At 41.3% G+C, this 23,130-nt stretch overlaps 1 long non-coding RNA gene across 1 annotated transcript in view; it reads left to right on the forward strand.

Annotated features, from left to right (window-relative positions):
- LOC308062881 overlaps window positions 1–23,130 on the forward strand; it is a 55,541-nt gene continuing 32,411 nt past the window's right edge. Inside the window, exon 1 of the long non-coding RNA XR_013927735.1 lies at window positions 1–23,130. This exon is cut by the window's right edge and continues 8,047 nt beyond it. This is a non-coding gene — a long non-coding RNA (uncharacterized lncRNA).

Consider the following 23,130-nt stretch of genomic DNA (forward strand, 5'->3'; position numbering starts at 1 on the left):
TGCTGGGGTGATGCTTGGGTGATGAAGTAAGAAGAGTCAGTGTAAAGAAACTGATAAACTAATTTGATCCCTTTTCCTTGAGCAATGTTCTTATATGGGACTTGTGAGGCATTAACAAGCTGGGCGATTCAAGAGTTCCTGGATAAAAAATAGGACCTTGAAGGTCATGAGATCTCAACTTTAAAAATATTTTTTATGAGAAAGAACCCAGAAGACTTTCTTTAGCTTAGATACTTAAGCGACTTTGTACCAATGGTCTTCACAGCAGTCACACTGTCAGCACACTGACATTTGTGCTATTCACAACAGAAATTGAATATTTGACACCCATAATTAGAAACAAGTATAGTTATTAATATTCACTGCATAGGTTTTGAACACTTAATTAAAGGACACAATAATTGTCCTTGGAAATCCATGTCTGTTCATACCAGCCAAGACGTCACTACATCTCGTCGACACCTGGGTCTCCAGAAGGGATATCCATAATTTTGTTTTCATTACTATTTGATTGTTCTTCTATGTTTCTTTATTCGTAGTTTCATCTCTCATATGAATGAGCAGAATCTGTAACTTTAAATATGCACTTAAAAAGAATCAAGCTCCCTGATGGATCATTTGATCAGAGTCGATAAATTGAATAAAAAATTTAAAGCAGCAGTGCCACAGTAATAGTAGTATGTTATGAATAGAGAACGTATGTATAGTACAGTGCTCTTTACCTAATCTACTCAGTTTTCTGACACAGAGAGCTCTTTAGTCTTTCAGTTACCTGAGATGTTCATCTTTTGAGATTCTTCAAAGGTTTAATTAAATGTAAATGTTATTTCTTACGTTCAGTAACAATAGCTATGTATTTCTGACTGCAGAGGCAATAGAAAAAAGGATAAAATCCATAAACCATTTTCTCACTACGAATGCCTGCAGCATTTGTTAACAGCTTCAGCCCTTTCTCTGCTTGTGGCTGATGGCTGGCATTTGCCATGGGAACAGTTCTCATTGACACATGTATCAGGTGAAAATAGTCTGCTCAAAACACAGTCTGCCAAGCACAGAAATCCTTTTGGGTTACAAGAGGGTGGGAGATGATAGCATATGGCAAAACTCTGCCTTTATAACAGCCTGTTGTAATTCCCTCAAAACTGCCTGGTGGCTCGATGGGGAAAGGCAGCACCCCCATTATGTTCCTAATGTGTTCCTTCTGTCATATTTAGGACACAGGGGATGTCAATTTGAAAAAAAAAAAATATCTGATCTGAGGACTCTTTACAAGTGCTTCAGTTTGGGGGGTGATGCCCTACCACTCAAGTGTAATTTTTCTTTCAGGGATGTTTTCAGTGTAGTCTTGTCCGTAACATTATTGCCAATCTCCTGACTGGATTTGTTTTGTCCATCAGAATAAAACCAGGAAGGTAAGTTTTGGTACCCAGAAGGAGCACCCAAGAATTAAAAATAAAAATGTAATGAGCCTCAATTTGGGTCACTTTTTTTTTTTTTTTTTACTTCGTGCAGTTGCCTAAGTCCTACCAGCTTGCTGAAATGTAGGTGTCACTCAAAGAGAAAAGGCCTGTTTCTTTCTTCTATTCTTTATACAGTTTTGAAAAGGAGATGGAAACAGCTGTAGCTCTTTATCCAATAATTCACACACTAAAACCACCATGTAGTCAATCAGACACATTTCTGCACAGGTGTTGCCTCTGTGTATATACACAGCTCTTATTTTCCTCCCATCCCTTTTCTGAATCACATTTTGTCACTTCCCCAGCAGGATGGGACACTGCAAGGAGCATTTAAAACAAAAATAAACAACCCACCCACTTATGGGGTGTATAACATGGCTATATAATGTAGTATCCCTCTATTACCTTCAGTGGCATAATCTAACCAAGCCTGTGGCTGGAGTCCTGCACTGAGCCCCTCGTTAGTTTGGTTGCTTTAAATACTGACCACTGAAACCAATCTTGTTGGCTATACTACAGTGAAGTCTTCTCCCTAACTGTGAGATTCTGTGTTCTCTTCTGGGGTATGTTGCATGGCAAGTGAATCCTTGGAAGAAAAGTTAGAGCTATTTTCATCTGCTTAACATAACTATGAAAAGCAGCAGAAGAAAAAAAAAGAAACTAGCCTTCCATGTTTTATTGATATCTGCATTCCGGCTGTCAGGAGCTTCACAGCTGCAGTAAGTACTTTAGAAGCTCTTCAGTTCTGCTCCATGAGACAAGATGCAATGGATCGCTATTCCATGCAACAGACACTTAATCTGGAGCAGTGCCCAAATCGTCAACTCTATGCCACCAACTCACTAAGCACCTTAAACTTCAGTAAAGAAATCCTCAAAACCTACTAGGACCCTCTGAAAGCACTGGAGATGAAGAGCACATGTTACATGATGTGGTGTCAAAGACCTGCCAGGAGGATATCCAGGTGAGTACAGCTGCATTACATTAGGGCAAGAGTGAGTAATGGTTCTGGGGGGAAAAAAAAAAAAAAAAAAAAAAGGTAGGGAAGTTCCTTCTGAACCCAGATGTGAGAGAGTTTAGCCCTGACGAGCGCCCTGCGACAATTAGGTACTGTAGAGGTTTGTTGGTATCCTTGAACAATGTATTTCCACCTATGGACAATCTCCAATATTGCAGTAAAGTAACTCAAACCTGAGACCAAGTTATTCATCAGGATAATGAAATATTATTCCTAGGCCTTACAGATAACCAGCATAAGCCCTTCCTTTAGTAATACAGTGCACATTTAGTTTAGGGCGTACTAAAAGTATTGAAGGCTTCACAAAAACTGGCCCTGATCCATTCACACTTCAAAAACACTGTAAATTCAGATGACATTTATATAAGTCCAAGAGTAAAATTCATGGTCTGGTAGTTTGTAATAGTAGTTTTGACTGATAAATAGTCAATATAATGTCTCTAATTAAAAAAGGGTGGAGGAAGGTGACGGGGGCAATTATACTTTGATATTTTAAACCCTGATGCCTACCTGAGGGTTTTTTAAAGGTCAGAGTTATCAGCCACAGGGAAAAGGCAGTGGGCTAGAAAACAGCTGTGTCCTCTCAAAGGTAAGTTAGATGATCCAAAATTGTCAATGTTTTGCTAATTTCTTTATTAGGTAAGGGTAGATTAATTGCTGAAGATCAGATTAAATATTTGAGATGGTGACTGATAAAAGTGATTAAATTGGTACTATGAGGATCTGGACAACAACTTTGAAAGAAACTAACTGAAGTGAAGGCTGCATGGATTCTAGTGTAAGAATTATTAGGGTGGGGAGAGAAGGCAGAAGGCTGTTCCTCAGGAGCAATTTTAGGTTGTATCTGGTTTCACTGGTGATTTTGCACACAGTAAAAAGCATGTGCTCTTGAAATTCTTTGATAACACACATTAGGAGCTATCATCAATATAGAAGGGAACACGATATTTTCCAGAAAGAATAGAATGACTTTGAGAACTCATATAAGAGAAAGGAGCTGTAATTCAATAGGAAAAAAAGGGACAATCATGTATTTAGAATCTAAAAAGTAGCTTTAAGAACATACCCACTGGAAGTAGCTGAAGAAGAGCACAACCCACAGGTATTATCATTGGTGACAATGAGTTAGAAATTTGACACAGCTGTTTAAAAAATAGTAAAAATGTTCATTGAGGTATATTGTGCATTATTCCACCACAGAATAAAAAAAATATATTTTGATAAATTTAGTGAGTGATGATCAAGCACAATTAAGTCCTTTCAGAAAAGAGTTGAGTAGATGAGGAAATAATATTATAACATTTATATGTTTAGAATAAGAGCAGAGGACCGAGGGACAGACGGATTCAATAGTTTCCTGCACATCCTGGGAAGGAAACAGTGGTAACCATCAGGAAGAGAAACAAGCTATTCCAGTTAAGGAAGTGTTCAAGCATAAGCATATGAATAAATGTCTATAAATTCACAGTGAAAACTGGCTGGAAATCAGATGTTTGTGTTAAAACACAGAAAAGGTGTCAAAAAAGTTCTAAGCAGGCAAAAACTGAGGAGATCCTCAGGTGGGTTCTGTCCCTGTTACAAATGGGTTTTCTGTGCTGTGTTTGCTGTGGCAGCAGCTGACTGAGTACAACGAGCAAGTCCGCACATCTGGGCTGTTTTCTGTGTGTCACTCCAAAAGAGGTCAGTGACTTGACTTCAAGTCAGGGAGAGAAATATAAGAAATACAGGGGTTGGCATTTCACAGAAAAAAGACTTCTAAATCTTGTCTGGGCAGTCTTTCACTTGTCTATTCACATAGCAACAGTCAGAAAGTTAAGTGCTCCAAATCTGAGTGTAGGTAGACACATTTGGTGGTGGCTTTTTGGACACTGTCTGTCAACTGGTACAGTCTGTCACATTCCTGCTGAAATAGGGTTCAATATAGTTTTCCTAGACAATCTTATGTCAAAATACATCTATCATGATCAGTTACTGTTGTACTGATAGTTCAAGCTTTTAAAAATTCAGACAGATGAGTGAAAATGTATAAAAGTACTGAAAGCAAAAATTATGTCTCTGGTTCACTGAATTCATGAAAACGTGCAGAGTTCAGCAAACACACTTTAATACAACTAAACCTCTTAAGCGTTGCTTGTCTTTTATCTTGGGCAAGGACTCACTTGCGACCTTGTGGCTGAGCATCCCAAAGGGAGAGACAGAGATCAGCAACAGAGTCCCTGCAACAAAATAAGAGGCTGAAGTCAAAGAGCAAGGCCTCTTGGCTCCTCTCTCATTTCAGGCTCCTCACTGAGGTTGCTGAATCCTGTGAATTGTTTTCCTTAGTGTATGTGTGCTTATATGTTGTATGACTGTGCTGGTTGGTTAAGGAGCCATTCAGTTAAGCTGTGGAGTTCCTGAAGTTCAGCAATAAAATACAGGCCTTATTTCAGTTACTAGACTGGTTGTGTGATGCCTGAGTCTTAGCACTTAGCATTCGGTTCAGGCTTTAGGTAATAATTAGGTAAATAAATTGCCATTTGACATCTGTCTGTCTTTATTTTCAAAAAAACATAGATTTACTCCATTCAGGAGGGCCTGGATATAAATTTCATGCTTTGGCAAATTTCAGCTACATTTCTACTCTCCATTCAGTCCCATATTTCGCTATCAACCAAAAGGAAAAAACCAAACCAAAAAAACACAAACCCCCAATAACAACATGCAACCAAACAACCTCTCCCCCCCTCAAAAAACCCCACCCCAATAAACCAACCAAAACTACGAAACCAACCAAAACCTATGAGTCAAAGCTCAGCAACGTGCTCAGTATGTTATTAGATCATTTGGAATACTCTTCCATACAAAGTGTGTTCCAAAACATTTTACAGAATTAAAAGCTTTGTGTGACTACAGCACAAAAACATAACCCAAAATGTTTTGGCCAAAAAAGAAAGCCTTCTGTTTTTCTTACAACTGAGGCCAAAACAATTTTAATTTCTGGCTTCTTAATTAATGCTAAATACAGTTTAGACTGAGTTTCTCATCAAACAAATACTGCAACATTTGTAGATGTGCAGTTATTTAGTCCATTGTTTTGTCTTTAATTTGAGCATCCTGAGTATGAGAGCAGTTAAATTTGAAGTCTTCATAGATTATGCCATCTGCTAATGGTAATCTGTATTTCAGAGCTATGCAGAGCATGGCCGATAATTTTGTCATTTTACTAAAGCTTGGCCGTTTTTTTTTTTGTTGTTGTTATTATTATTGCTGTATTGGTGCCTAAAGGCTCTTTGATTGTGATCATAAAATAAGATTTTCATTTTATGACAAAATAGAGGTCTTGAAAGTTGCTTTCATTACACTCCAGCATAGACTGAGAAGATTTTGCAATATTTCATGAAAAAAGAAAGAGACTGGCTCTCTGAGATATAAGATTCAAGTTCATCTGTTTGTTCTGATTCTGGCTGGAGATCTGAACTTGTGTTAGGACCTAGGTAAAACTCCTAGGCACTAAAGCAGTCAGGTCCCCCACCCCTGGTTTATCAGTAGGTCAGTTGATTCCTTCATTACTATCCGCACTAGTGCAGATGTATATACCTCAACTGTTACCTTTCACTAAATGCAGATTTAGGGACATGGTACAGCTGTCCACTGTAGGATGAGATTACTTGTGACCTGGAAGTGCTTCTTTTCTCCGCAGACTGCAAAGGAAACATTGGAGGATAGAGGTGAGGCAGACATCTGGACTATATGGGTCTGAAGTTGATGGAAAAGTTAGGCAAATATTAGGTGTCACAAATTAATCCAATCTAAGAAAATTGCTCTTCAGTTCAGGATGTGGGACAGTCAAAGGGATGTCCTGCATGTGATAGAGCACAGCAATGAAACTGAGTCTCCTATGTGCAAGATGAGGGGTAGGGGGGGAGGTGGGAGGTGGTGGGTGGACGGGAATCATCCCTGTTAGTAATTTTGGTTTCAATCTTAGGACTGAAGAGGTTTTTTTCCACTGAGGTTTTCACTACATCAAGCACATTAATGTAACAATTTTGAATTAGGCTTTTTTTTATTTTTTGCCCCTTTTTTTTGGGTGGGGGGGCATGGGTGGGGGAGGGGGGGGAGTTTAGAGTTGTTGGGGTTTTCTTTAACCAAAAATTGATGCATTGGAGGCTCTCCAGGGAACTGCTGTTTTTCAGAGAGCAGCAAGAGCAGGCTTGGGGAGCTGGGAGCCAAGGGTGGCAGCAAAGTGGCTGGACATGGGCCTCACCAGTGAGGAGCTGGTTCCACAGCAAGGTGAGCAGAACGGGTCTGGTGACAGTGGCCAGGTAAGTTTAGAGTCCAGGGCTATCCAGGCCAGTCTGTAGCAGTGAGACAGGTACCAGGGCCAGGATCAGAAAAGCAGTCAGGACAAGCAAGGTATAGTGCCAGCCACAGGCAAACCCACAGCGTAGCTTGGGCATCTTCCAAGGGAAGAATCTGAGTCTAAATGCAGCTCCCAAGCCAAAGGGAAGAGGCCCCAGGCAAGGTGTCTTATCAGCTCCTTCCCTCACCTTAGCTGTTCTCCAGCAGTCTGATCCAACATTACATGGTCAATGCTGTGTCAGAACTGGCCTTCATCCCAGGGAGCTGGACCCTGGGAGGGGGAGGAGGCTGCAGAGCCTGCGGGTATGCACGGAGCCCTGGTAATGTCACCACATACTTTGTAAAGAGTAGAAAAGATGAGTTTGACTCCAGAAATTACAGATTACAAGGGCGTCAAAGGGCAAGAAAGGAAATAGAGGCATTCAGCTTAACATATGATCACAAAAAAGGATGGAGCAAAGGCAGCTGAGCCCTTCTCCCCCTAACCAGCATTTCAGTGAAACACCAGTATTTGCAGCATGGGATCATAATGCTAAATCAAAGAAGCTGAAGTCTGCAGCAAATGCAGAAGCTCATTGAGGACAGCAGGAACAGATCTTAAGTATAATTTATATTTGGCTTATAAAAGTTTTCTGAGAATAGTGGTATGCTTTCCTTACTTCCAACAGCATTCAAGCCACCCTAGGAAACAGAGTTCACCCTACCTGTTAGCCTCTTAAAAGAAATTTCTGAGTTGAGAAAGCACAGCTGTTTAGCACTTTATCAGAAGTCAGGTGTTTCCTTTCACTGCATAGAGAGCTGTTTGTTGGATGGAATACTAAGTTTTCATTTAATGCAGAAGGGATCTTTTTATAAAGGCTGAGGCTGTTTGATTTGAATGTTCAGAGGTAGCTTCTTAGCTGGTCTAAATCAGCGTAGCCTTATTGTTTTTCTAAGTCTGTAGCAATCTTTGGTAGCTGAGATCTGGCACATAGTTTGGAACACAAGCGTTATTGTTGAATCATGATCAGGGAGATGACCCCTGTTAAAAATGGTTATATCCCACAGCAAATATCTGCTGTCTTCCCAGAGAGATCACAGCTGTGAGAATTTTCCATGAGAACCACTATTTCCACTTGTTCTCTTATAAGCTCTCAAGCTACTATAGATGAAATACTTTAGTCACGCAAAAAAAAGTCTGATTTCCTAAACAATGTAACTGTTGAGTTCTGACAGAAACTATAAACAGCTTACTACTATTTTATAGAATCAGAATGTACTGATTGTCTCAGTTTTTTGTTTAGATGAGGTGTGGTGGATGGAAGCTTCCCCATCCAGAGCCACCTGGACACTAACAGCCTAAATATTTTCACATGGCCAAAGCACAAACTTGTGTGTCCCAGGACTGCTGAGCAAGAAACTATTCTGGTAGCATAAACATCCTCTTGTAGCTATCAAAGAGCTGAAGTGCTATATCTGTGTGCTCTTACCTTCACCTTGTTCCAACCTCTGTTATGGGTTAACACAGATAATAGGGTTTGGTGGAGAAATCAGTGATGAAGAGACAGAGCAAGAATTGAAGAAATGGATCTCCCACAAAACATGGTGGTGGTGAGTTCGGCCTAGTGAAGGTAGCATACAAATCCAGCTTTGTATGCTGACCATTCCTGGTGCTGGGCAGTTATTCAAGAAAGGCACTTGCTACTGCATGTGGATTCTGAAGAAGTGCTGTGTTTGGTTAAAGGACAGTAAGATCTGGTCTAAGATCCTATCTAGTGATTGAACTGTCATGAAACTGGTAAGGAACCACCAGTTACTGGGCTTAAATAGTACACTGACTAGCAGGCTTAGCCCAGTATGAATGGTAGTATCGCCCAAATACTATTTCCCATACAAATTACACGGGAAGAAAATACTTACATTACTGATGAAATATTTCCCTGTCCACTGAAGTATTTATCTCAGTCTTCTGACTGTCCCTACAACTCCCCACCAGCTTCCTAAGATGGTTTTTCATAGTGTTGTGTCCCTGGCTTCCTCTACCCTCTCCCATAATCACAGAGGTAAAGAATCTGTGCTAGCGATGACATTACTTAGGATAAATTTCTTTGCTGGTATTGCCCTTGGTTTGGGGAAAGATTTCTTTGTAGGACAGACAATGTTTAATTAAGAATCTGCCTAGACAAAAGTGGCTAAAAATGCAGTATCTCTGCTCACAGCAAGAAGTTGTCATTGGGATACACAAGACAGACATTAGTCTTTAAAATTTAGGTGTTATAACACTCATGTTGTAGATATATGGTTTGGAGCAGAGATTAATTCCCTGTGCAAAACACCTGTCTTGTCCAGTAAACAGGCAGCTGACCAGGCTAATGGGCTGGTCCTAACATGAATGTGAAGTGTTAGGAGATGCTGTGGCTGTTAGTTAACAGATTGCACGGATACAGTTTCTTCCTGCTCTGATTTGGGTATTTTATACCATATCGAGCCTATATTCCTTTAAATTGGCATTCTGAAATCTGGAAAAGCATTAAGCGTAGATTAGCATTAGGCTTAGGCATCAGCATTGTCAATGCCTGTGTTATGGGACATGATGCTTTACAGGAGGGATATGTAGGCACTTGTATCATTCAAGCATTTCCTGAGCTAAAGAGAAGGAATTTTGTGGATCAACGTGTTCAATTGAGGGTTGCCAAAATTCTGCTCACATCTCATGTTAAATATTTAGCTGCTTTTTTGGATCCCACTGGTATGGCCTGGCTGTTAAAACCTTCAGAGTCTTCGACAGTGGTACACATTGTGCTCCTCATTTACTATTAGAGAGCAAAGGAGGTGACCACAGTGTAAGATCACGGATCTTCTTCCCAAGGGTGTTAAATGAGCCTAGAGGGGCTGGCATGTGTGGATGTGTAATTCATCTGTGCCATTGCAAGTGTGTGCGGATTAGAGACTGTTGCTTCTATCCCACTTGGCTCACAAATCACTTAACTTAGAAACATGCAGATTTAAAACAAAGATAAGCAAGACAGCAAATGATTTAATACAGATGAAACAAACTCAAGGAAGTACATGTATAGTAGCTGGGGAAAGTTAGCCTTGATATTTCCCCATTTATTTAAAAGACCGTGCTTCTGCCTGATATTGACCTGTCCTAACCACATCAGACATTGGTGGTGGTATCCCTGAAGTTACTATATTTCCTCAGTTTCCTTTCATTGTTATTTATTTTTCTCTGTTTATTCTGTTGCCTGGTTTAGCTGCATTACCAAAACCAATAGTTCCACTAGTTTGTGCAAAATAGATTTGGTCCATTTCTGAAAAAAAGGTCAGCACTGCCTTACTTGGTGAAATCCCAAGGGAAGACAAAGGTATTTGGTCTGTAGACCAGTCATGCTTTTCTATTTTCAAATGGTAGTGTATGATTTCTAAGTTATAAGGGTACTTTTGAGATAAGCATGTAGTAACTACTCAGAGCCTAGTACAGTGCTCATCATCTTAGTTACAGGTAGCTCAGCCTATTGCAGTTGTTTTCACACCAGACATACAAGGCAGCACAACTGCTGTTAGCCTTTGAGGATTCAGAAGATGAAACATAGCTCCAAACTGGGACTTCAGGGATAACAGAGTTTTCCCCCATACATGTAACCACTGCAATCTTAAATCCCCCTTCAGTTGCGACTTATCTCCAAAGATGCCAAAGGCTGGTCTATGCTGCAGTTGCCAATATTCCGTCATCAAATCATAGAATAATTTAAACTGGACCACTGGAGGTGATCAAGCCCAAACTCAAAGCAGGGCTACCCTCAAAGTTAGATCAGGTTGTTCAGGACTTTGTCCAGCTGAGTTTTCATAATCTCCAAAGTTGGAAAGTCCACAGTATCTCTAGACAGCCTAGTTCAGAGCGTAAACATTGTGAGATTATTTTTTTTCCGTTATATTTATTTAAAATATCCTACTGCCAGAATATATCGTCTTTTGACCTTTTACTATGGGAAGAGTCCAGCTCTACCTTGCCTCTTAGTAGACAGCAGTTATTTCCCCCATTAACTTTTTCTCCAGGCTAAGCAGACTCACTCTCTTGTATGTCATGTGCTCTATACAACGAACTAGATGGCCCTACACTGAAATCCTTGTGGTATGTCCATATGTCTCTTTAGTGGGGACCCGAACTAGATGCACTATTCTAGGCATGGTCACACAACTGGCAAATAAAGGAGAAAAATCACCTCCCTTGTTCTACTGTCTCTTCTGTTGCCAGTGCTTGGTCCTTCTTGTTGCAATGGTGCACTGCTGACTAGCATTTAACTTGACGTCCACTGGGACCCCAAATACTTCCACAAAGGTATTTCTGGTCAATTTGCCCCCAACCCATTCTGGTGCAGAAGTTATTATGTCTTCATATGTGCGTGACTTTGCATATGGTTTTGCTGAGCTTCATGAGGTACCTGTCAGCCCATTTCTCCTATCTGTCAGAGTCCTTTGGTGGGACATCTCTGCCTTCCAGCTTGTCAGTCATTATCCCTTCTTCCACCCTGCAAGGTTCAGAAGATTGTCTTAAGTGTAATTATCTATGTCACTGGTGAAGGTGATAAACTGTATTTGTCTCAGTATTGACCCTTAAGAGACGTCACTTCTAACAGGCTGTTGGTTAGGTCTTTGAAATAGTGACTTAGGCCATGGCTGTCCGGCCAATTTTTCACCTACCTTGTAGTCCAAACTCTACTACTTATAGAAACTTTTATGCTGTCCTTCATATCTCTTTCCAGTTTCCGCTCCAGCTTTGGCCCTCCTGGTTTCATCCCCTAATGCTCAGACGATGCTTTGTAATCTAGGGAAATCTAGAATCATAGAACAATTTAGGTTGGAAAAGACCTTTAAGATCATGAAGTCAAATCGATAACCTGGCACTGCCAAGTCCACCACTAAACTATGTCCCTAAGCACAACATTTATGTGTTTTTGAAATGCCTCCAGTGATTTCACCGCTTCGCTGCGCAGCCTGTTCTAATGCTTGATAACCCTTTCCATGGAGAAATTTTCCCTAACATCCAGTTTAAACCTCCCCTGGCACAACTTCAGGCCATTTCCACTTGCCCCATTGCTTGTTACTTGGGAGAAGAGAATGACACCCACCTGGCTACAATCTCCTTTCAGGTAGTTGTGGAGAGTGGCAAGGTCTCCCCTGAATCTTCCCCTCTCCAGGCTGAACAACCCCAGTTCCCTCAGCTGCTCCTCATAAGAACTGTGCTCCAGACCCTTCACCAGCTTCACTGCCCTTCTCTGGACACACTCCTGCACCTCAGTGTCTTTCGTATCGTGACAGGCCCAAACCTGCACACAGCATTCAAGGTGCGGCTTCACCCGTGCCGAGTGCAGGGGGACGATCACTGCCCTCGTCCTGCTGGCCACACTGCTTCAGATCCCAGCCAGGCTGCTGCTGGCCTTCTTGGCCACCTGGGCACACTGCTGGCTCGAGTTCAGCGAGCTGCTGACCAGCACCCCCAGGTCCTTTTCCACCAGGCACTTCCCAGCCCCCCTTCCCCAGCCTGTAGCGCCGCGTGGGGTTGGTGTGACCCGAGTGCAGGACCCGGCACTGAGCCGTGTTGAACCTCATACAGCTGGCCCTGGCCCATCGGTCCAGGCTGCCCAGATCCCCCTGCAGAGCCTTCCTGTGCTCCAGCAGATCAACACTCCCACCCAACTCGGTGCCATCCGCAAGGTGACTGAGGGTGCACTCAGTCCCCTTGTCCAAATGGTTGATAAAGCTATTAAACAGGACTGGGCCTGATAATGGGCCCTGAGGAACACCGCTTGTGACTGGCCACCATCTGGATGTAACTTCATTCACCACCACCTCTTGGCCTTGGCTATCCCACCAGCTTTTTACCCATCATAGCATACATATCCAAGCCATGAGCAGCCAGTTTTTCCAGGACAATGCTGTGGACAATGGTGTCAAAGGCTTTACTAATGTCGAAGTAGACAAGAGCTACCCTTGCTTCCAGCTTCTTCGCAACTCATTTCCTTTTGTCTTTATTTTATTTTATTTTATTTTATTTTTCCCCCTTCTTTTGTCTCTGTGAACATTAGTTACTGCAAGTCGTGCAGACAGCTGGTAGAAATCTGGTTTCAAGCTCTGGAAATCACTGACCGGTGTTTCCTCCCAAACTGAGACGACACTCCTTTTGTTCTCTTTATTCCCAGTTTAGTAACTCCGGTGGGTTTTTGTTTGGTTGCTTTTTTAATACTACTCGCTCAAAAAGAAACAATGTCAGAAGTGTGTAGAGACACTGATGAGCTTCTTGCCAGATTTTGGGGATACATGTATGTCAGCATATAAAGATTTTATCTTTGTTGACATAATATATAAAACTAATATGAATCAAAATAAGATTTGTCTAATTAGTAGCATCACTCTAGGAAGAGCTGCCATCGTTTAATTGTGAGATTTTATTAGTATATAAAATCATAGCTTTTAAACGTTTTGTCTGGAGTTAATTTCAGAGTGGGTGTTGGAAGGTGCTTCACATGCTACTGCATGACACAACCATGCTATGAAATAAAACTACGCAATGGTGAACAGCATGAATCTGAGACTATAGTTAGTATGTCACTAATGTGGCCATTAAGTTTTCATGTTAAGATTTATCATGCTGTCATTACAGCACTTTTCTTTTTGATGTATCAAACCACTACTACAGTACATATTTGTTGACATCTCATCTGTTTTAGGAAGGCAAATGATTACAAGTTACCAAGGAAACTAATAAGCAGTATGCAAGGAATGGGCTGCACAATTTGTTTTGCTAGATAGCAAGTCACTACTGTTTTAATTTCAATTAAATTACACCTACTTCTCACGCTGATAACATAAAACCAAACCATGTAGCATTTCAAAAAGAATTCGCATAGCCATATTCATTTAGTAAATGGAAATGAGCATTGTTTTGTAGCTTATACAGATGGAAGATATAGAGGGATGTAATTTGTTTTGTGTACTTTTTATACGAAGTGCTGTATTTTATGAGTTTGTAGAAAACCTGTTCTACTAAGTCCACGACACTACACGTCCATAGACTTCAGCATCTGAAGGAGTTTTTAAAACTGGGATATTCAAATTTATTTTCTTACTTCAAAGCACCTGTGCAGTTTGATACAAAACCTCCCATTCAGAGCTGCTGCTGTTGTGCTGTTCTGTGGAAAGAGAAGTTTGGGGTAAAGCAGATCAGTGGGGTTGAAACTGATTTAGGCTGGAAACTCAGATAAAACAGGTCACCCATCCCACCTCCTGAGCAGATTACACCAATGATCTGCACAATACATTAAGTGAAAATCAAATAGTTCCATTTTTCTTGAAAGCAAGACATCCTCAGGGAAGTGTACCTTTTGAAGCCATAACAGCTGTTGTTAGGAATTGTTGTAGGTATTTACTGTGGAGGGAAAAATTAGGGACTATCTGTAGCCCTAGAGAGTGTTTGTTCAGGGGACTGACGTTTGGGCAAAGAACCATTACTTTTTAAAGTAATGTTGAATATTCTTCGTTATTATTTTCTGTCCTGTTTTTCTGAGCTTGACTTATTCTGGATTGTTTGGTTTATTGAGTTGTAACACATCCCACGACCTTTACTGTGTTTGTAAGCCTCTACTCTCCCTAAGTCCACCAAAATATCTGCAAGGCAGCTGGAGAATAAAGCAAATGCTGCTGCCGCCTACACACCACTTAAATTGGCTGTCAGTGGGCATGGAAGGCTAGGAGGGCATGCTTAGCTGAGTCCCAGGGGAGACAGGGCACAGAGCAGTACATGCCTGCAGCTGATGGAATGGAAGGTGGAAAAAAGGCTAGGGATTTGAGCAGGTAATATTGTGGGGACATTGCTACCACAATGATTTGTTAGATGAAATTTTTTCTTCTCACTTGTTGGATTTGCTCTCAGTGATAGTAGATCTGCCTTCACTGTGATGTTTGCTCTTTACAGGTTAAGCAGAATATATGCATGTGTGCTATAACTAAGACCAGACCATCTCAAATTGTTTTCTGTATGTATACAATAAAAGGCCTATTCTTAACTCTTCATATCAGTAAGGCTGAAATGAAAGTAAACATGAGTGTTACTTGATGCTGATAACCTTCAAACCCATCATTTTAGCTCGGTAGCATATCCCAACACTTGTGACAGGAAGGTCAGACAAGATGGTCTGACTATCCCTTTAGCTTTAAAATCCCTGAAACCATGGGATATGTGAGGGGCTCTGCTGAAAACCTTTTTAGCTTCTTTCTCTATTTGAATAGTATTTCTCCATAAGTGTTTTTTGGCAGTGGGGTTGTGGGAGGTTGACCAGTTCTATAATGAAATCCAAAACTTGCCTGTTGCAAAATTAGATCAACAAGTTGTATAAACTCCTGGAGGAACTGATGAGTTATCCACCTCATACCAGAACCTATTGAATTTTCAGCGTAATAATTGTTGATAGGAATACACCATGGCAATTCAGAGTACTGCTTTCAGTTAGTGCTGCAGTCCCCCACCACTCCCCTGCCCCATCTTTCTGGCGGTGTGCTGGTATGAGCTCCTGGGGATATACTGCAAGCAGCACAATAACAATTGCACGAGCAACTGCATCCTGTAAGCCCCATCCGGGCAAAGGTCCCAAACTGTGGCCAAAACGTGAATGTAGGGAGCCATTGAGCCACTGTAAATCTAGTTTTGTAAGCCAAAGCTATAACTGAAAGACAGGGTAACATTGAAGTGTTACCTTTGGAACAAGAACATTGGAAAAAATGCTTTGATAGATTACAAGATTTATTTTCCTATATAAATATGTAAATGTACATATAAACAAGTTCAAAAAATATGTAAGTTTGTGGAAAATTTGCTATGATACTGCAAATCTCTTGTGCTGGTATGTGAGGCAGTGTGCGTGAATAGCACAGGATAGCTGGATAAACAGTGGATGAACTGTAAGAATGGATAGGTGGAAAGAAAAATACAGGAACGGTATGTAGAAAACCAGACTAATCCAACTCTTTCTTGGTTTTCTAAACTCCAGTTCTACCTTGCCAAGCCATATCATAAAAGTAGTGGATTTGTTATTTCCTCATTTCCCACAGGCTTGACCTGAATACCTGGGGCTGGTTTTGCTAAAGTCCTCAAAGCTTCATGGGAAATAGTGGGAAGAAAGTTTCATGGGTACGTTTTTGAACATTCTTCCATCAAAAGGTGTAAACCTGCTAAACATTGGCTGCACAGAAAAATTAGAAAATCACTTTGTGAAGTGAATATCAGATACAACAATAAATATTTTACTGGTGTATACAACCATGAAACCTTCATTTTGTTTTGCTGTGTTTGCAAATACTGAAAATTTAAATACACGATGAGATAATTTATCAAATATTCTATAAATCTGGAAGGTAAATGACAGCCACACTTATCAGTTTGGTGTGCTATTTAAAAAAGTATGCAAATGGACTAGTGAAAGTACACATTGCATGATTTACAAAGATGGAATAAGTGTTAAATTCAGGAAGGTATTTTCTGCAGAGGAAAATACATCATCATAAATGAGAAATTGCTGCAACAAATACAACTGTTGAGTGTTTAAAGAATTAGAAATGAAGTTGAAGTGAATGAGACTGTGAACAAAAAAATCATTCTGTAGCATCTTGTAAAAAGTAATCAAAATTAATATTATCACAGATGGTGTATTCAGAAAACAATTACGAAAAGAAAAAATGGAAATATATTCTCTAAAAGTATTGATCAAAGACAACAGTTACAGGATGATTTTATGTCAGTCAATCCACCTTCAGACAAAGGAAGAAAGAGGCATTAAGTTTAGATTCAAATTAAGGAATTAAATTATATAGTAACTCAGACAACTATTTCTGGATTTGTATGAGTAGAAGCCAGTCCTTAATTTTCCCCTGTGGAATAAAAATGAGAATTTCAAAGGATTTCTCCTGGCTAAATGCATTTTACATAAATGCATAATGCAAAAGTATAAGCTGCAGGGAGAAACATTCCAGTTATATACAAAGTTAAAATTATGTGACATTTAAAGTATAGCTCAGAACATGCGTATGTGGAACACTGTGTTTATTTCTTGGACTCAGATCAACATCAAATTGCTTTCATGGCAGTTGCTTTCACAGAAATGCCTTAAGGGTCAAGGGGGTTGGGACTGGGGAGGGGGTCTGCCCTGGTGGAGATGAACTGTTCTCTAGCTGTCAAAAACGCTAGACAGTCAATTAAATAAAGAGGGGAAAAAATCCCAACCCAAAACATACAGGGGCAACTAAGTAAAAATGAAAATTGCAGTCAGAGGTGTGAAACTCTTCAGTATGCAAAGAGAAAAGGGATGATAATCATTAAGATCTTACATTAAGTGGCTGGATTGGACAGTACTTGGAGCAGAACTGGCATGAGCTTTCACATGAGTTTCTACTGTACTTTCAGAAAAGTGATAAGGGCATGCTGAGGAGAATAAATAAAATATTCATGTTTTCCTAATGAGCATCGAGGGTCCCTCTATTTTCTGTTTGATATTATTCTGTCCAAGCTGCTTGAAATTAAACCGCAGGTGGGAAAGCCACAGGGAATAACACAATGGTGATGATAAGTTGATATCAGAGACTGGCAGGAGCTTGTGGGAAGCAGCAGGGAAGCTATGGACTGGCAGACAAGCTGCTAGCACCGGACCATATTTACTCATGGGTGGATGTTTACTTTTCCCAGACTGGAGCGCAAGATCAAAAAGGATTCTAAAATTTGAAAATTTCTAGTCTAGGGGAAGGCCTGAGGGGATTTTATCAATTGCTGTGGTGGTGCTGGGAGATGACACAATCGGAGATGCTAAAAGGTTGAAGAAGAAGAAATGGCAGAAAAGCAATCTGCTTCTCATTCATGGAAGAGTGGTAACTTCTCATAGAAAACATTAACATTCAGGAAAATAAGTATTACTTTAGACACTTTGGGCTAAACCCTTAAAATGTACAGCTACACTGAACTGGAAAATTCTGTGGCAGCCTTGCAGGGCCACCTTTGAGTCAACAGTCTCACACGAGGTACTCCAGGCTCCTGAAACAGCACCCACCCTGCACACCGCTTCGCACCCACCTGGGAGGCAGGAGGGCAAGTGCAAAGGCCCTCTAAAGCCAAGGAGGTAAAGCCCTCATCCCGCTGCTCTAGGCACAGCGTTGTTGCATGTACCTGCTATAATCTCTCTGAATGTGCCAGAGGAGAAACCTGTGGAAATGTCGGTTGTACCACGATGCAGGTGCTAAGGTTCTTTGTTTAGGCCAGGTAAGGGAGGACACAATTCTGAATTAGACAAATGCACTGAGGCAGTTTCCACACTGCAACTCGGCGTCAGTGTGGGGAACTAGTGACAGAGCAGCTTTCCTGCCGCCCTGCTGAGCGCTCAGCCACCTGCCTAGGCACACCGTCTGTCTCAAAGGCACAGAAAGGCTTTAGCCCTTTGGTTGATAGACCTTGCTGGCCACCTTCTGGTTTTGGAACATGTCCTGTGGAATCACAAAGGAGTCTTGATCAGCCATTTTGCATTCACTTTCAAGGGAAGGAGCACACTATGAACCTCCAGGCCTGGTTAATGAAAAACGGTATGTGAAGGAGTTTTGCAGTCTAATCTGGGAACGGCGTGATCATGTTGTACGCAGAGGTCAAGATGTTATCCCCTCACCTCCCCAGCCACTGTTAAGGCAAATTTAACAGGCTTAGTAATACAAATACATGTTGCATCATAAGTGAACTAAATAAGGAGAAGGTGTCAGAAAAAATAATTTGTTGGATGGCAGAGGAAGCAAAGAATAAACCCAAAAGCTACTGTCTAGAAATACTAGGCAATAGCTATGGTCTGATACTATGACTTGAAAGAAAAGAGTAGATTGAAATTTTAAAACCACATTGGTAGGCTCTTTAAGGGTAGTCCCAATCAGATTATTAAAAATCATACTTAATACCCTGCCATTTATATCAAGCAAGAAACACTAGCACAATTAAAAACATGTATTGAAAATGATCCCACAGAGCATCAACTGCTGCTCTGCGGTACAAACAACTAGAACAAAATCCCTTAACAAACATTATCCTGTCATAAAGTTGCCCTTTATTTCCTTGAAGCAGTGCTAGTTGTACATGTTGTCTTACAGAGTCGAGTCTTGCAGTCAAATTAATTGACATATATTTGGGTGGCAAACTATTTTTGAATAATGAAAGACTAGAGATAAATCACTATCATTAGCACAGAAGGCAAGGTCCAGTGTTGGACTGTGCACTTGATCCATGCTCAGTACAAAGTTAATAATATCTCCTAAAGTTTTCTATATTCAACATCATTAATCTAGAGAAGGTCTAGATGCAGTGGTGGAAAAATTAATAGTTCAAATTCCTGAAACTGAAGGAAAATGATCAGTGAACTAGCTGGCTCTCATTCACCCTTGCAGAAATACATTCTTTTAAAAATATAATTTGGCTTGAATTTCAATGCTTGGAAAAGGTTGAGATATACAGATTGAGACACTGACCTTTCCTTTTCCTCCTTAGGTGAAATAGAACGCAAGCGACGTCCATGCAATCATCCAAAGACACGAAAAAAAAGGTGAAGCATACAAGTGTTTCAGCGATGTAAGGATAAAAGTCAGTCTGGCAATTCACTGAGAGGAGAAGAGGTCATGTTTGGGACTTCGATCAAATCACCCTGGGAGTTTTCTAAAGGACCCTGAATTACTCTTTTTGACATAGCAATTAAAATATGAAAAGCAGAGGAAGTCCCCCAGTACATACGGAAATTTATAGAGAATGGAAGGCACTCTGACCCTGTCAATATGACTGAGAACCAGACAAAATCCTCGCAAAAGGACCTGCAGCAGAAAGGATGGCAGAGTTCAAAACAGCATTTAATGAGGTGCTAGCAACACAGAGCAGAAAAAGCCCAGTGTTTGCTGGCAACACGAGCAAAAACCCGGTTCATCCCTCTAAGCTCACCGCTTTGCCCACGGTACCAATGATGTCTTTCTCCTGGCCTGTTGGCTTAGGAGTTTAAGGGACAAGTTTGCACCTCATTAGCCTGTGGATCTGCCTTCCCTCTTCTGCCTCGTGCTCGAAGGGTAAGCGATTTTAAAAAGAACTGAGTGGTAAGAAATCACAACCCAGGTGTGTTTTACCACATTATCTCTATCTCTGTCTTTACTGGGATTATGTTTGAATATGACAGCAGGTGCTAAGGAGAACAGCCAGGTTCTGGATCTTGGTTAAGCTTGTGAGAGGTGAGCAACTGCCAACTGCTCGGAGAGGCTGCGCACAGGCAGACATGGAGCTCTGGCTCTGGAGAGCTTCTGGAGCAGGTCGAGATGCCTCTGTGGGAAAAGGACTGCTGAATGCTGACTGTCTAGGGATCACAGCACGCATGGTGGACTGCACATGTATGAATCGTGCCCAAGTCCAGTTTCAGCACAGCTGAAGAGCTGATATAGATGATCTAATAGCTTTTTAATAGACCTCGGTCTGTGTGCCGAATTACAACCTTCTCGGTCATAATTGGTTATGACCAGCCAAGTGCTTCCAGTGCTTATTCACATGATGCCTTTCAGACCCAAGAACATATGGGGTTACAATGACATTCATGAGAATTATGCACACATATTGATGGGTGATTTTATTACCAAAAGTATATGAGTATAAAACCTGTTCTCACTGGCCCCATAAATAACAGTACGCAGCATTTATTAGCAGACTAACAGAGAAAGGTTGTCTCACTCATTTTTGGGCAGCGACAAAGCATTCTACATATTAGATGCTGTTAATTACTTTTTAAAAAATCTATGTGCATACAAAGCTCCTGTGATTTTCCTTCTCTTTTCTCCTGCACTCTTTTTCATCTCTGTGCTGTGGACAGCTGTCCGGGAGCGCCATGGCAGACTGCTGTGCTGGGGGAAGGGAGTGGGGAGCCAAGCGCAATCACAGAGTCATTTAGGCTGGAAAAGACCTTTAAGATCATCATGTAATCATGCAGCCAGCAGGGCAGGAGCCCAATCCTGAGGGCTTGGGGGTTGCCACCAGGCTAAGCTGAGAGCCCACATTACAGTGACAAGGCAGGTCTGAGGCTAGGCTGGGAAACTGGTCTGTGGGTCAAAGCCCATATCTTGACTGCCGCGTTGCAGCCCAGCTGAGATGCTGCTGCACTGCAGCTCGGGCAGAGGCAGAGGATGAGAGCCTTGCCTGACAAGTGGCCCCCAAAAAGGGGGGCATCTTTTGCTGGGACTACCTCTAGTTTTCCTCATTATGGCTTCCTTTAAGGCCTCCAGCTATGCAGTTTGGAGGCTGGCCCCAAACCCAGACAGCTGAAGCCCTGGGTGTGGGGGATGCCTTGTGTCCTGCTCACCTCCCCAGTACAGCAAAAACAGATGGGAGGTTCCTGCCTACGTACTCTATTTTTATTCACATGAGGGAAGACCTCTGCCTCACAGCTTTTTGAGAAACATAATTTGTTGGGTTTTATTTTTTTTTAATTATTTTTTTTAAGAGGGAAAGATATGCCTCCTCTGCTGCTGTTGAGTGCAATCAGTGCTTCAGGAGGAAATGCAATCTGAGCAGGGCTGATTGCACATGCAGGACAGATTAGGTGGCTGGAGAGTTACATAGCAAATGATAGGTTAGACTGGGAACAGCTGACTTCAGCACTCTCAAAGGGCCTGCCAAGTGCTAAACGGCCAGACTCACACAGTAATGTATGAGCACCAGTCACTATTTGGACACCATGAGCTCTGCCAGTCCCCTCTGGTGCCCCAGGCTCAGGGTGCTCAAGGTGGGTGCAAACAAGGAGTGTGGCTGCGTGGTGCAGCCCTGCAGGACCACCTTTTGGGTCTTGTTGGGCTTTGTGCAATAAGGTATGAAGCATCAATTATTCCTGTTCAGTTGAGGCTCTTCTGTACATTACTAATCTGGCTTATGGACTTTCCATGAGAAAGCTCTGCATACATTTAAGTAGTAACCACAATGAAATCCAGTATGATTAGACGAAGTCACTCAGTGTCGGTAAACCTAATAGGGTACCTGAAATGAACATTTTTATTCAAGGATTTGTCTAGCTTGTAATGGGATAGGCATGACTGGGACAGATTTTGATATGTGTGCTGAGCTGTCTCATAATTACACAGAGATGCTTTTGCAAATGCTTTTTTCCCCTGTTTGGTTTCATAAGTGGTAGAAATCCAGAGATGAATGAGGTACTGCCACTGGTCAACAGAATTGGATCTATCTTTGTACAATAGACTTCTAAGAGTTACAGTGATTTGTGGTCCTCTTGATAGTCAGCAAGAGAGTGTGCAGGTTTAGTTTTGAGACCATCCTGACAAGGGTTTTCCTGACAAATGATTCTCTCATGAGACTTTTGACGTGTAATTCAAACCACCCCTACAGCATGTATACTGCACCCTGATGTACTGTATCCTGGTGAGCAGGTTTGGAAAAAGAGACAGCTGCTAGAAGAGCAGGTGTCGTTCCCACAGCAGGGATAAAAAATGAATAAAGGAGAGGAGAAATCTGTATGACTGATGAGGCATAACAGCTTAGGTACTTTCATTAAAGAGGGAGGACAGGAGAATTCTGCTTAAATCAGTCACATTGAAGTACTCGGCTCAAAAAGGGAAAAAGCTCTTTAAGCTACAGCTTAGGCTGAAAGTCTTCAACATATGAACAAGAAAGACTGTTTTTATGGAGTTTGAAAAGAATCCTTGTTACTGGACAAAGAGTGTGACAATCACTTATTTAAGAGAGGGATGCTATGAGGCTCTAAATGTGGTCCTGTGTACTGTTGCTTATCATATCTGAGTGTTGCTATGCTATACACTGGGGGAATTAAACTTGACTGTCTGACTCTGAGTGTTACAGAAGTATATGTTTAAGAGGCTCTGGTCTGCATCAGTTAGGACCAGCCTATGTTTTATTCAGTGCTTTAAGGCAGACAAAACCCAGAGACTGAAGCAGATCTCTGTCAGATGCTCTGAACGACTCTAAATAACCCAGGAGCTGGCCAAGGACTGTATAAATGCCTCCCTTTCCTGCAAATTACTTCCTCAATAACGTGTATATCACAGTAATCCTTTCCTTTGGATTCTCCTCAAAACTAAAAAGCTTAACAGCTGATCTATCCTAGAAAGTTATGGAAATAAAACAACAAGGGGAGGAGAAAAGGATTTACTTATATTCTGTGTTCCAAGTGATTCCTAGTGTGGCTTAAATAAATTTTGTGTAACAGGAAAGCCTTTTGCATGTTATGTATGCATTAAAATCCCTAGCATGACTAAAACTCATTAAAG

This window comes from Falco punctatus (assembly GCF_963210335.1).
Source record: "Falco punctatus genome assembly, chromosome: 4".
NCBI classification, from domain to species: domain Eukaryota; kingdom Metazoa; phylum Chordata; class Aves; order Falconiformes; family Falconidae; genus Falco; species Falco punctatus.